Below are 14,985 nucleotides of genomic sequence, written 5' to 3'. Positions count from 1 at the left end.
TCCAAGGTGAGCACAAACGGCAATCCAGAGACCGTTCCATCAGCCAGACACACGCTTCGTCTCAGAACCGTTCTGGTTTTCAGTCACGCACTCAATCTCCGAATGACTCTCGTGCCCAGTCGCAGCAGTCTGATGATCAGAAAAAGCTTTGTTATTACCATCGCCGCAGCTGTCGCCTTCTGGGCTGGAGGGCGGCAGCCAAGCAAGCAACGACGAACATCCAGTCCATCTTAACATGTTCTTAGAAATCCGTCTTCACATTACCGATCGCAACTGACACCGCAGATTCCTCATAGACTCGGGTTCTGTGGTCTCAGTCATGCCACGCTCTCGTGCTACGCAAAACGTCAAACAAAGCGATCTCACATTGTATGCAGCAAATGGAACTGTCATCCACACCTACGGCAGCGTGGTGGTTGACCTCAACTTTGGACTTCGCCGTTCATTCATGTGGCCTTTCATCGTAGCTGACACCGAGTTAGCTATCATAAGCGCCGATTTCTTGTCCCATTTCAACCTGTTCGTCGACGTTAAAGGCAAAAAAACTAATTGATGCAAACACCAACTTGTCGAGCTCGGCTTTGCTTACGAATCATCCTGTTCGCTTATGCCCGCGCTTCCTTGAGATGGATGTAAATGCATTAAGAAAAAGCAGCTTTGCCTGAACTGTTTTGCACGAGGGCACCTGCAAGGGGATTGCACTAGCGCCCATAGCTGCTTCACGAGCCACAGCCGTCATCACACCCTCCTGCACCGCGGTAATCCATTCGCGGCCGCTCCAAGTCCGTCTGCGCCATCCAGGTCTCGACCCGCTCTTACTACAAGAGGCACGAGCCCCACAGAGGATCACTCTGATGTGCAAGTGTGCTTCGCTTCCGGCTCAAGAGCCGTCTTACTGGGCACAGCCCTCATTAACATTTGCCATTTAGGGTGCAATTTCCAAGCGCGAGCCCTAATCGACTCTGGTTCCGAGGCAACCTTTGTTACGGAGAGACTTTTCAACCTCGTCAAACTTCCATTCAAGACTATCCAGGCCCAAGTCTCTGGTCTTAGTCAAACCGTTGCCGCTCAGTCCACGAAACTCTGTCATTTTTCTATTCGATCGCCTTCCAGACCCGGGCTGCATTTAGAAACTTCAGCTTACGTTCTTCCGCAGCTGGCCGGGAATCTGCCTTCGTATCCAGTCCCTTGAGATCTCCTTAAGGGAATTCCTGACATCCCCCTTGCGGATCCCAAGTTCTTCGAGAGCTCCCAAATCGATGTCTTGAGAGGAGCCGACATTCTTCCGTCCATCCTCCTCGGCAACGCCAGGGCTAACATTTGCGGTTCACTGCTCGCCCAGGAAACCATTTTTAGATGGTTGTTGACAGGCCCCATATCTCCAGCGGCCCCCGCAATGTCTCCGCCTTCTCCACTCGAGTTACCTGCGGACTCGACGACTCGTTGGATCATCTCCTTACCAAATTCTGGGAGGTGGAGGAAGTGCCCACACAGATAGTCCCCGAGTCTGATTCCGTCTGTGAACACAATTTTGTCCAGACTACAAGAAGGGACAATCGTGGCAAATACGTTGTGATGCTCCCCTTGCGCGATCCCGAGCATAGTGGTTCCGAGCTCGCATCTTCACGATCCTTTGCTCTGGCTCAATTTCTGCGTAACGAGCAGCGCCTAAAAAGAGATCCTCCCCTGAAGGCCAGGTATGACTCTGTGATCCAAGAATACCTCGACTTAGGTCACATGGCCGAGGTCCCTTTGACGAGCAGTTCCGCCACGTACTACCTTCCACATCACGCCGTTCTTTAGCCCGAGAGCACAACCACTAAAGTGCGGGTGGTTTTCAACGCCTCTAGCCCTTCCGCAAACAAGACCAGTCTGAATGACATACTTTAGGCGGGCCCGGTCGGATTGTATGACCTCACGATTCAAATCCTGAAGTGGCGATACTTTAGGTTCGTTTTTAACGCCGACATCGAGAAGATGTATCGGCAAATTTGGGTAGACCCCCAGCATACTCCCTTGCAGCGTATTCTTTTCCGCAATTCCGATGGGGAAATCCGCGACTACGAGTTGAAGACAGTCACCTTCGGGGTCAATTGTGCCCCGTTCCTAGCGATCCGTGTCCTGCAACAGCAGACGACGAAGAGTCGAGGTATCCGCAGGCAGTCGGATTATCCGACAGTACATGTACGTCGACGACATACTCGCGGGGGCAGACTCCAAAACCGAAGCGCAAGCGGCTATCCGCGAGCTCCAGGGGCTCTGGATTCAGCAGGATTCCCCTTAAGAAAATGGACATCCAATAGCAAGGCGATTTTGGCCAACATCCAGAGTGACCATCTCCTTCGCGACTTCGCCTTCGACTTTCTTGAAATCGACGCAGAGAGCACGGCTAAAACTCTCGGAGTGCGGTGGAAGGCGACGTCTGACGAGTTTTTCTTCATTCCGCCCGAATTGACCTTGGGTTCAACGTTCACAAAGCGTCAAGTCCTATCCCAAATCGCCAAACTATTTGATCCAGCGGGTTAGCTCGCCCCCTTCATAGTCCGGGCAAAGATGTTCATGCAGGACATTTGGCTTTAAAATCTAGGATGGGACGATGCCCTCCCTCGAGATTTTTGGCAAAGATGGGTTGACTTCCTGGAAAATTACTCCGCTCTTGATCAGATCCACATTCCTCGATGGGTCGCTTTCCGACCACATTTGAAAATTGAGCATCATGGGTTCTGCGACGCCTCGCAGAAGGCGTACGGCGCAGCCATCTACGTCCGAGTTGAGGCTGGGTCCGCGGTAATGGTGAACTTGCTCACGGCAAAGACGCGGGTGGCCCCAGTAAAAACGGTGTCGCTCCCGCGGCTCGAGTTGTGCGGAGCCTTGTTATTGTCCGAAATGGCCAACGCCGTTCTTCCGAAGATGCCCGGGCAGGCGTCCGCCCTGCACTGTTGGACGGACTCTACGATTGTTCTCGCCTGGTTGCATAAGCCAGCGTGCCACTGGACAACGTTCGTGGCAAATCGTGTGGCCAAGATCACCCAGCTCACCGAGGTGGAGAAATGGGCACACGTCCGCTCCGAGCATAACCCGGCAGATCTCGCTAGCCGGGGGTGGCGCTTCAAGACCTTGCGGACAGCCAGCTGTGGTGGCATGGTCCTGCCTGGCTGCAGTGGCCTCGCTGCGAGTGGCCCACTCAAGGCTATGAACCCCCTGTGACTGAACTCGAGAAGCGAGCAGTCAAGGTCCATGTTGCGAAGGCCCCCCTGAAGACATTCTGGAGCTTTTTTCCACACTCGACAAGGCGTTGCGAGTCCTCGCTTACGCTCATCGGTTCATCCAGCGTTCGCGAAAGCTCATGTCCCCGTTTGAGGATCCCTTGACAGCTTCTGAAATTGCGTCGGCCGAGCGGCTCCTGATTTCCGTCACGCAACGCAGGCACTTTGCCCTTGAGATTGGCTGCTTAAGCCAAAAACGGCCAGTGCCAGCATCCAGCCTTGTCCAAAACCTGAACCCGTTCATTGATTCCCAAGGGCTCATGAGAGCATGCGGCCGAGTCACGGTCTCCGAACTTCTCCAGTATGATGAACGGCATCCTGTCATCCTTCCATACGACTGCCATCTGTCTCGACTTCTCGTCCATTTTACGCATCGCATAGCGCTGCACGGTGGCAATCAGCTGATGATCCGTCTGATCCGTTCCAAGTTCTGGATCCCGAGGGTGAGGAATTTGGTCAAGTCCGTCATATATTCATGCAAGGTCTGCATCATCCACAAAAAGAGGTTGAAAACGCAACTGATGGGAGAGCTGTCCACACTTCTAGCTAGGATCGAAGCATACCTGAATTCGCGCCCGCTCGCGCCGATGTCCGAAGACCCCACTGACCTGTTGGCACTTACGCCTGGGCACTTTCTTGTTGGAGGGCCCCTCCTCGCCATGGTCGAACCCGAGATAAAGGGGGACACCACATCTATTATAAACCGCTGGCAGCACCTGAAGGCTCTTCATCAACAATTTCGTCTGCGATGGAAGGAGGAGTACCTCAAGGAACTCCATAAGCGGAATAAGTGGCGAACCCCTACAAGAAATCTCCGTGCCGGGGACATGGTGGTAGTCAAGGACGACAACCTTCCGTCCAATGAGTGGCGACTAGGCAGAATCGACGCGGTGTTTCCAGGATCCGATGGCCATGTTCGTGTGGTCGAAATCCGCACTGCACGGGGACTCATTAAGCGTCCCATAGCGAAGGTCGTCCTTCTTCCAACGGAAGAGTCCGCCTGCCCGCAATAACCAGTCGACCCTTCACTCCGGTGTTTCAATTCATCACTCCGATTCGTAGCGTCAATTAATAGTTCCAACCCGTAGTTCCAATTCGCAGTTCTTATCACTACTGATCCAAATTTTTTATTTTGTCCTATTCCGCCAATCAGATCTCACACGATGTCCCCACGTCCGCGCAGCGCCATCGCATTGGAACACAGGCGAACTCGAGGTATGCAATCCTACCGTTGCCGAGTCTGTAGCGGGATCCATCCACTTCGGAAGTGTCGTCGGTTCCTCCGTCTGAGTGCCGAGAAGAGGCTCCGGGCTGGCCTTGCCAACCGGTACGGTCACCGCTGTTTAGCCCACAAACACTCCGACGGAGCGTGTCGGAAGGTGATCGCTGCAAAACGTGCGGCCAGGATCAGCACACTATTCTTCATCTCTCGGAACCACCGATGGCATCACGGCAGTCCCGCCCGGTAGCACGCCGGTCGCAGAGATCCGTTGCCACTCCACAACACTCCTCAGCCGCACTCCGACGGAGCGTGTCGGCAAGGTGATCGCTGCAAAACGTGCGGCCAGGATCAGCACACTCTTCTTCATCTCTCGGAACCACCGATGGCATCACGGCAGTCCCGCCCGGCAGCACGCCGGTCGCAGACATCCGTTGCCACTCCACAACACTCCTCAGCCGCTCCTCGGCCCTCGTCCGCCACTCCCCGGCACCCTTCAGCAGCTTCTTGGCCCTCGTCCGCCACTCAACGGCATTCTTCAGCCGCTCCTCGGCCCTCGTCCGCCACCCCACGGCACTCATCCGACACTCCGCGGCAATTTTCTGCTACTCGTCGGGGTGCCACGCAGCCCGCGGTCACCGTTCCGTCCTTAACGTCCCTCCTACAGGGGCACAGCGTCAACCTCCTACCGACGGCTTTGGTGCGTTTAGAGACCGGGAGTCGAGTCTTCGACACTGCGGCGCTCATCGACCCGTGTACTCCTATGAGCTGCATCGACGCTTCGCTAGCGTCGAGTTTCCGCTTGCCGACCACCAACGTGGGAGGCGAACAGATTTGTTCGGCAACCGTGGGGTCAAGAATCGACAGCGCTGTCCGGCTCGACGCAATTTTTAAAATAGAGCCTCACGTGCGCATCCGCACTCCAATCCGGGAGCTGAGCGGCGCGGTAAGGACCCACTTCCGGTTCTATCTCCCCGCGACGATCTCCATCATCCTGGGCGCGGATATGTATCCGAGCGTGATGCGGCCGGGCTTCCTGAAAATTCAGGATGGACTGCCAGTAGCCCAGAGCACCGTGTTTGGGTAGGTCGTGTCCGGAGCCTGCCACCAGCCGTGAGAAGAGCAGCCAGGCTATGTTGCAACCCGAGTAGTTGCAAGGGGGGCGGAATGTTTAGGTCAGTGGCCCACTGCATCGGGGCTGTTCAGTGAGCTCGCCGAGCTTTCGCTCTCTCCCCTCTTGCGCTCCCTCGCTCGCTTCTCGCAACGTCCGCGCTCCAGAGTGCGAGCTTCGGGTTTCGCATCCGAACTGCTCGGACGGCCGCTGCCGATCTCTCGCTCTCGCTTCAGCGGAGTAAAGCGGGCGGGAGCGCGGTTTTAGTTTTAATTAGTCTCATGTATGCAGCTGACTTCTTCATTTTTCGTCTTCCTTTGCATTTGCGTTGTGGGAATTTTTTCTGCCAACCAAATCTTTTTGTGGAAGGATCGCCCCCCTACAACACCGGAAAAACTCAAAAATTGAACATACATCAAAGGTCGCCAACAAAAAACAACTAAGCGGAGTTAGAAGTATGGCCCGCAAAGCCATACGACCCATTAGGTAAATAAAAACACATTATATATTTATCAGAACCTTATGTGGCAGTACGACCCATTATGTAGAAAATTGAAAATTTTCTAATTCTCAAGGTTTTTTTATAAGCAAAATTTATATATTTGTCAAAACCATATATGGCAAAAAAAAAAATAATAAATAAATGTTCTATGGGCCAACATAAATGCAAATTAATTTTAAATCTAAAGATACCCCACATGTACATGGCATACCATTAAAAATAAAATATTTGGAAAGAATACCCAAAATTGATTTTAGTGGACACCAAAGTTTTCTACTCAACGACAAACGTTGTTAATAAAATCGAATCAGAGAAAGTATATACATAAATGATAATAATATTATTGGCAATAATAGTAGTTGTAATGTTAGCTAACGATTTTATTTAAATATGCATAATAAGTGCTTTCGTAAAAGACTCCAAAGTCAAGCCAATGACTTGGACAAAATTAAAAAACAAAACATACTTGCTAATCACAATTACGATTGTTGTTATTATTAATTTTATTATTAAAAAAGATCAAACTAAACAATAATGGGCACCATAAATGCAATTATAAGAGTTTACTTCAAAGAACACGTTCAACAACTGGTCTTAACGACCCCAATAAGCATGAACCAGTTAGAATATTTACTTATGGAAACATTTAATGTACTGCATTTACCCTTAATACATTGCTCAAAAACACAAAAGGCAATTGTATTGAGTACCATTCCAGGTATCGTAGTAAAATCTGTAATAAATGAACACCCAATTTTAGGCCGAGTCATTGATTTTACAGTACACAAACATTAAACGCCAATAGTGGAATGGGATTAAATTTAAAAATTACTAACAGAGATAAAAAATGAATTTGATAAATCAAACAAATTTCTTGTACAGAACAGCGCGATTCTTAAGGCCACAGTAATAAAACATGCTACAATATTAATAAAGCACGCCAACTTATATATGATAACAGAAACAACCATGAATAAAGCCGTGACAGGCAACTCAAATTCCGTAATATACGCACGCGGTGGAGAAGCTTATCGCGGTAATAGCTTTTTTTTAATGGCTATAAAACGCATGGCAATAACAAAGAAGAAAAAATAACATGAAACATAACAGAAAAGAGAAAATGTAACAATGTTATAACAGAAACAGACTACACTATTGTCTCAAGACGCGGGTTTGATGACGTCCTCGTGTCCAAAGATCGCCAGGGTGCCGACGCTTCAGTCTTCTTCCGGTAGTTTGATTTGACAAGGATGCTGCTAGTTGGTTGGTGTGGGCTAGTAGACGTTCATTGTAGCGGCTAGAATGCATGTTGATCTGCTCTCTCACCGTGGGGATGTGAAGATCGCTAGCTAGGACCTCGTTTCTTACATACCACGGTGCATTCGTAATTGTACGTAGCGCCCGGTTTTGCACTCTTTGGACCCTCGTGACATTTGAGTCTGAAGCAGTACCACATATTTGTATGCAATATGTCATTGAAGGAACTATAATCGACTTATACAGCAACATCTTGTTGCTGAGGCTGAGTTTACTTGTTCCTTTTAGCATCCAATTTAGTTTCCGAAGCTTATTACGACATACTGCTGTTTCCGTTGTGTGCTGCTTCCACGTAAGTCGTTTGTCCAAAATCAAGCCCAAGTACTATGCCTGGGAAGATTGAGGTATAACTGTCCTGGAATTTTACTCTGGGGAGAATTTTACTTCTAAGACAGAAGTTGCAGTGCTGGGACTTATTCCCGTTTATCGAAATGTTCCATCGATTCGTCCATTCGCCATACAGGTCCAAAAAGTCTTGAGTGATTTAAGTCGCTTCAATTCGACACGTGGAGTTGGCAAAATAAGCTGTATCATCAGCATATGTAGCCAAGAGGGTACCCGGTGCCCTAGGGTACAGCAGGTCAGGTCCATCTCGAGTGACTTGTTGGTGCGGAAATAGCTACATAAGTAATTTTCGTGGTAGAGGAGGCCGTGGTAACTATCAGTACAACGGTCACTACCAAAACAATGGCTATCACCGAAACAACGGATATAACCAAAATTATAATAACCGGACCAATAACTATAATAGAGTTTGTGGAAATTATGGACAAAATACAAATAAAAACCAAAATAACAGCAACAATAATTGAGGTAATGTAAGAGTAGAACAAAACAACTCGGGAAACTCTCAACCCCTTTCAGATGCACAACAGTAAACCACAAGGTTCACACCATCAATCTTAGTAACAACACACTCGTAACTTTTTATAATACAGAAAAAAACAAAAACCGGTTTTCTTAGTAGACACTGGTGCAGACATATCAATATTAAAAGAAAATTCGGACATATTTCATGATATTCAGGAAAATTATAAAATTACTATTCAAGGCATAGGCCAAAAATTAATTAAAACCAAAGGATTAATTTCCATTGAGATACACAAACAGATAAATATATAATTTAACATAAAATTCATATAGTAGAATTCCATTTAACAATACCATGTGATGGAATAATAGGCATTGATTTCATAAATAAATTCAATTGTCAACTAGACCTCAAGCCCACTTGAGATTGGCTTATAATGGGACCAAACAATTTGAATATCCCAATTTATGTTTCAATTCCATAATTCTACCACCAAGATCTCAAGTGGTACAAAAAATTCACCTTCTATCAAATGAAGATAGTGTACTAATTCCCATCCAGGAAAATGGCATTTATGTTGCCAACAAAGTTGCAACTACCAAAAATGCATTTCTCCGATAACTGAATACATGATTTACAATATAAAACACTTTCGAACTACGAAATAGTTCAAAATAATCCCGAATTAAGTGAAAAAAGTCTTATCTCAACTAACAAAAAAACTTTCCCCCACAATTCAAATCAAAATTAATCGGACTCGAAAACGAATCAATAACCAGAAATAATTTATACAAAGAAGCTAAGATTGGAGGACAATGAACCCGGGTATATACAAAATTACAGAAATTGTCATAGTAAGAGAAAATACAGGTACAGGTACAAAAGTTAATCAAAAATAAAATAGGTGAACCGTCTGTATCCCCATAAAATAGCCCACTTTCCGAAGAAATCTCTTCCCGGTTCTGACAAGAAAAAATGACGATAAGTTATTGACTATCGTCAGATTAATAATAACTGTTGTCGGATAAATTTCCTAGAATTAATGATATTTTAGATAAACTAGGAAGAGCGAAATACTTTCTTATGCCTGGTTTCCATCAAATTGAACTCCAAAAAGTTCGAACAAAAAAGTTCGCTTCACGCGACTACCATTGGGCTTTAAAATAGCGCCATATTCATTCCAGAGAATGATGACTATTGCATTAGCCGGACTAGAACCTTCGCAAGCTTTCCTTTACATGGACGTCTTAATAGTAATCGGTTGTTCTGAAATTCATATGCTTAAAAATTTAAGTGATGTTTTTGAGAAATGTAGAACATACACTCTTAAATTACATCCTGAAAAATGTAAATTTTTCATGCATGAAGTTACAAATGCACAGACAAAGGAATCTTGCCAGACGACAAAAAATATGACATCATCAATAATTACCCAGTCCCACATGATGACAATTCGACTCCCGAAATTCACAAGCAACAATCCGCAATTGTAATTCGCCCAAGTGGAACGATCATTTCGACTTCACGGCTTCAACAACGATGACGACAAATTTGACTACATCACCGTAAATTTGGAACCAGACGTTGTTGTGACTGTAGAGGATTTAGTTACTCACACGCCAGCGGCTAACAAGTATGATACTCTAAAGTCCCGATTGCTCGATAAGTTTGCAGAGTCAGCCGAATTAAGTTACGCCGCCTACTTCAAGAAGGAGGAACTGCTGGTCTGAAACCTTCGCAAATTCTGGCTCATATGCGTCGTCTGGCTCCTGAGTCAAGCAGTGAGTTAATAATCCGCACACTGTTCCTCGCCGAGATGCCCCAGAACATTCGCCCTATTTCATCGATATGGGAGGAGACGATCTCGAGAAACTTGCAAAAGTAGCCGACAAAATGCTAGAAACCGTGGGCTCTGTCAGCTCCTTTGCGATCGACTCGAGCAACGTAACCGCTGGCACTAAGGTGAATGCAGTGACGCCGCCCGACGCGTTTAAGAGTATTACCGAATCTTTACGTCAACTGGCCAAAAAGGTCGACACAATCCAAGGAGAGCACAAACGGCAATCCAGAGACCGTTCCATCAGCCAGACACACGCTTCGTCTCAGAACCGTTCTGGTTTTCAGTCACGCACTCAATCTCCGAATGACTCTCGTGCCCAGTCGCAGCAGTCTGATGATCAGAAAAAGCTTTGTTATTACCATCGCCGCAGCTGTCGCCTTCTGGGCTGGAGGGCAGCAGCCAAGCAAGCAACGACGAACATCCAGTCCATCTTAACATGTTCTTAGAAATCCGTCTTCACATTACCTATCGCAACTGACACCGCAGATTCCTCATAGACTCGGGTTCTGTGGTCTCAGTCATGACACGCTCTCGTGCTACGCAAAACGTCAAACAAAGCGATCTCACATTGTAGGCAGCAAATGGAACTGTCATCCACACCTACGGCAGCGTGGTGGTTGACCTCAACTTTGGACTTCGCCGTTCATTCATGTGGCCTTTCATCGTAGCTGACACCGAGTTAGCTATCATAAGCGCCGATTTCTTGTCCCATTTCAACCTGTTCGTCGACGTTAAAGGCAAAAAACTAATTGATGTCGAGCTCGGCTTTGCTTACGAACGCGAAACAGCACTCTGTGTCCATCATTAATGGTAATACGGATTTCAAAGCCTACTACAGGAATTCGTGAACGTCACCATACCAGCACATGGGACAAGCACTCGACAAGATGTAAAACACTACATAGAAACCACAGGAAGTCCAATATCCGATCGCCCATACCGTCTGTCTGGTGGGAAACTAATCACCGCGAAAGCAAAGATAAACCTCTTGATCGTTCACTCAAAGGAGCTGAAAATACAGTCGCAGATGCTTTCTCTAGGCTTTGTGCAATCAACATGCCAGTGTCGGTCACTCTACAGGAAATCGAGGAAGCACAGTCAGTTGATTCCGAACTGCCGAACTTACTGCAAGGAACCACTTCTCTCTTAAGATGACAATATTTTGCTGTATTGTGACGTTTTAACGAACACCGTTCGACAACATTTTCTCTTTTTTTCCTCAGCCTTTCGCATCCGAGCGGAAGATCAATGCTGCAACAAATAAATAAAAAATTTGTATGACCGCCAATGCGGAAAAATATTATTGAATGAAGCAGGACCTGTCTGCTATGCCAACGTGCTAAGATCAACCGGCACAATCACCTGACTGGACATCGTCATCATGCCGTTTCATCAAGACTTTTGGTACTGTCTCACCATGATAGACAGATTAAACCGTTGGGCCGAGGCTATTCCTCTCACAAACATCACTGCCGAGACGGTGGCCAACGCCTTTTGGTCACAATGGGTTGCGCGTATGCTAGAAACCGTGGGCTCTGTCAGCTCCTTTGCGATCGACTCGAGCAACGTAACCGCTGGCACTAAGGTGAATGCAGTGACGCCGCCCGACGCGTTTAAGAGTATTACCGAATCTTTACGTCAACTGGCCAAAAAGGTCGACACAATCCAAGGTGAGCACAAACGGCAATCCAGAGACCGTTCCATCAGCCAGACACACGCTTCGTCTCAGAACCGTTCTGGTTTTTTTCTCACCCCCTCAATCTCCGAATGACTCTCGTGCCCAGTCGCAGCAGTCTGATGATCAGAAAAAGCTTTGTTATTACCATCGCCGCAGCTGTCGCCTTCTGGGCTGGAGGGCGGCAGCCAAGCAAGCAACGACGAACATCCAGTCCATCTTAACATGTTCTTAGAAATCCGTCTTCACATTACCGATCGCAACTGACACCGCAGATTCCTCATAGACTCGGGTTCTGTGGTCTCAGTCATGACACGCTCTCGTGCTACGCAAAACGTCAAACAAAGCGATCTCACATTGTAGGCAGCAAATGGAACTGTCATCCACACCTACGGCAGCGTGGTGGTTGACCTCAACTTTGGACTTCGCCGTTCATTCATGTGGCCTTTCATCGTAGCTGACACCGAGTTAGCTATCATAAGCGCCGATTTCTTGTCCCATTTCAACCTGTTCGTCGACGTTAAAGGCAAAAAACTAATTGATGTCGAGCTCGGCTTTTGCTTACGAACGCGAAACAGCACTCTGTGTCCATCATTAATGGTAATACGGATTTCAAAGCCTACTACAGGAATTCGTGAACGTCACCATACCAGCACATGGGACAAGCACTCGACAAGATGTAAAACACTACATAGAAACCACAGGAAGTCCAATATCCGATCGCCCATACCGTCTGTCTGGTGGGAAACTAATCACCGCGAAAGCAAAGATAAACCTCTTGATCGTTCACTCAAAGGAGCTGAAAATACAGTCGCAGATGCTTTCTCTAGGCTTTGTGCAATCAACATGCCAGTGTCGGTCACTCTACAGGAAATCGAGGAAGCACAGTCAGTTGATTCCGAACTGCCGAACTTACTGCAAGGAACCACTTCTCTTCGACTGCAAAAAATCCGTTAAGATGACAATATTTTGCTGTATTGTGACGTTTTAACGAACACCGTTCGACAACATTTTCTCTTTTTTTCCTCAGCCTCTCGCATCCGAGCGGAAGATCAATGCTGCAACAAATAAATAAAAAATTTGTATGACCGCCAATGCGGAAAAATATTATTGAATGGAGCAGGACCTGTCTGCTATGCCAACGTGCTAAGATCAACCGGCACAATCACCTGACTGGACATCGTCATCATGCCGTTTCATCAAGACTTTTGGTACTGTCTCACCATGATAGACAGATTAAACCGTTGGGCCGAGGCTATTCCTCTCACAAACATCACTGCCGAGACGGTGGCCAACGCCTTTTGGTCACAATGGGTTGCGCGTTTTGGAACACCTAAAACCATAACGACCGATTAAGGGGGTCTTCTAGTCTAGAAATTTGAGAAAATCGAAAAATTTTTTTTTTCATAATTCGATAGTTTGGATATTCAAAAATATCTTCCTAAAAGGATTTTGCAAAACTCAAATTATTTTCAAAGCTATAGCCGTTTTAGTGACGTGGCAACTAGACCGGTTGAGGGAACGACTGGAACTTTAAACGCGTTTTTCTCGAAACTACTTTTTTTGATGCGGTCGCCACTCTAACTCAAGTTCTAATCAGTCGATTTACTTGAAATTTGGCATGAATATTCTTTAAATATATCGCTATCGCATGAACCAACAAAAAATAAAAATTTTAAATTTAGAATATTTTTTAAAAATTCGACAAAGTGGAAAAATTAGTGAAAAAATCGACTTTTTCTTTGAGTAGTCGCCATTTCATGAAAAAAAAAGATTTTTTTTTTTTGGTGGTTCATGCCATAGCGACATTCGTACTCATTAAGAATCTGTCATTGTTTTAGTTTTCAGATAACTACAAGCATAGATATCATGGCGACGCGGACACGTCCTCTTTTTTTTCCCTCTTCTTCAAGAAGGAATAACTCAATGAAAACTAATTTTTTTTTTTGAAATTTATTTTATGTACTCCTTTAAGTTTAATAAACAAGTGATAAAAAAACGGATAGTAAAAATATCTATTGCTTTTTTTTTATTAATTGTTAAAAAAAGGTCGAAATTCGAGCCTCTAGACTAGAAGACCCCCTTAAGGCACTCAGTTTGAGTCTGCGCTCTTCAAGGAACTGGCTCAACATATGGGAAGTGAACACATCCAAACGACTGCGTATCACCCATAGTGAAACGGCCTGGTCGAGAGATGGCACAGGTCTTTCAATGCTGCGATGATTTGTCACCCAAACACTCCTTGGGCAGAACTGATACCTGTCGTCTTGCTAGGACTTCGAACGTACTTTAAGGAGGATCTCAACTCATCGGCTGCCGAGATGCTCTACGGTACGTCGGTACGCTTGCCAAACGAATTCTTCGAAGACATAGATGCCAGTCTAGATCCTGCCACTTTTATGAGTACTGTGGCGGTCCAGATTTAGAACCCGCACAGCGGACGGAAGCAGTACCAAAACCAAATCCTAAATTGAAAAGATTCGGCTGGTCAAACTCTCTCTGCCAGAACTCTCTCAAGCTTCGAAGACAAACGTATGACTCTGTAGATTGTGACTCTGGAAATTCAAAACTAATACAACTTTATACATATATCAAATTATAGTACTTGTTTTACTATAACCGCAATAAAACCGGAGCCATCTATGTGTTAGGCCCGGCCTTTTCAGCCCAACTGTTAAGTAGCGTCCACTTCTGAAACCTTTTCAGATTTATTAAATTCTTGCTCAAATGTACTTTGTAAGTACTGAAATATATTGCTTAACTGTTCTAGGACTGAACAGTCCTTTAAATAAAGACACCAATATTGTATGGAAATGTGTTAAAATTGTTGTATTAAATATTTATTTATATTCTTATTTTCTGCTCACAACCAGCCACTTGTAAACGAAGATCAGAAAGGAAATATAAACAAAACAGTGTGCCCGAATATTCAATAGAAGGTATTTTTGAAATGCTAATTTTTGTAATATACATAGCATATGTTATGTTCAACACGACCCTTCAAAAATTACATTATTTTAAAATAAACATTCAAATTATATTAGTTTTTCTTTAAAAGTGGCTGAATTGTATTCTGGGGAGGAATTTCAATATGACCCAGCATTTACTGCGGAAACCCAGATAAAACCCAATAACAATAGTTTCAAATATTAATAAAATTAAAATGTAGAAGGAACTACAGTTACATAACTTCAAACTTGACTTAAGTCTTTTCAATTCATTAGGTTCGTTAAATATAGGTTTT

This window comes from Drosophila rhopaloa, unplaced genomic scaffold (genome assembly GCF_018152115.1).
Source record: "Drosophila rhopaloa isolate 14029-0021.01 unplaced genomic scaffold, ASM1815211v1 contig_198, whole genome shotgun sequence".
Taxonomy (NCBI): domain Eukaryota; kingdom Metazoa; phylum Arthropoda; class Insecta; order Diptera; family Drosophilidae; genus Drosophila; species Drosophila rhopaloa.
Note: the sequence above shows the minus strand (reverse complement) of the source record.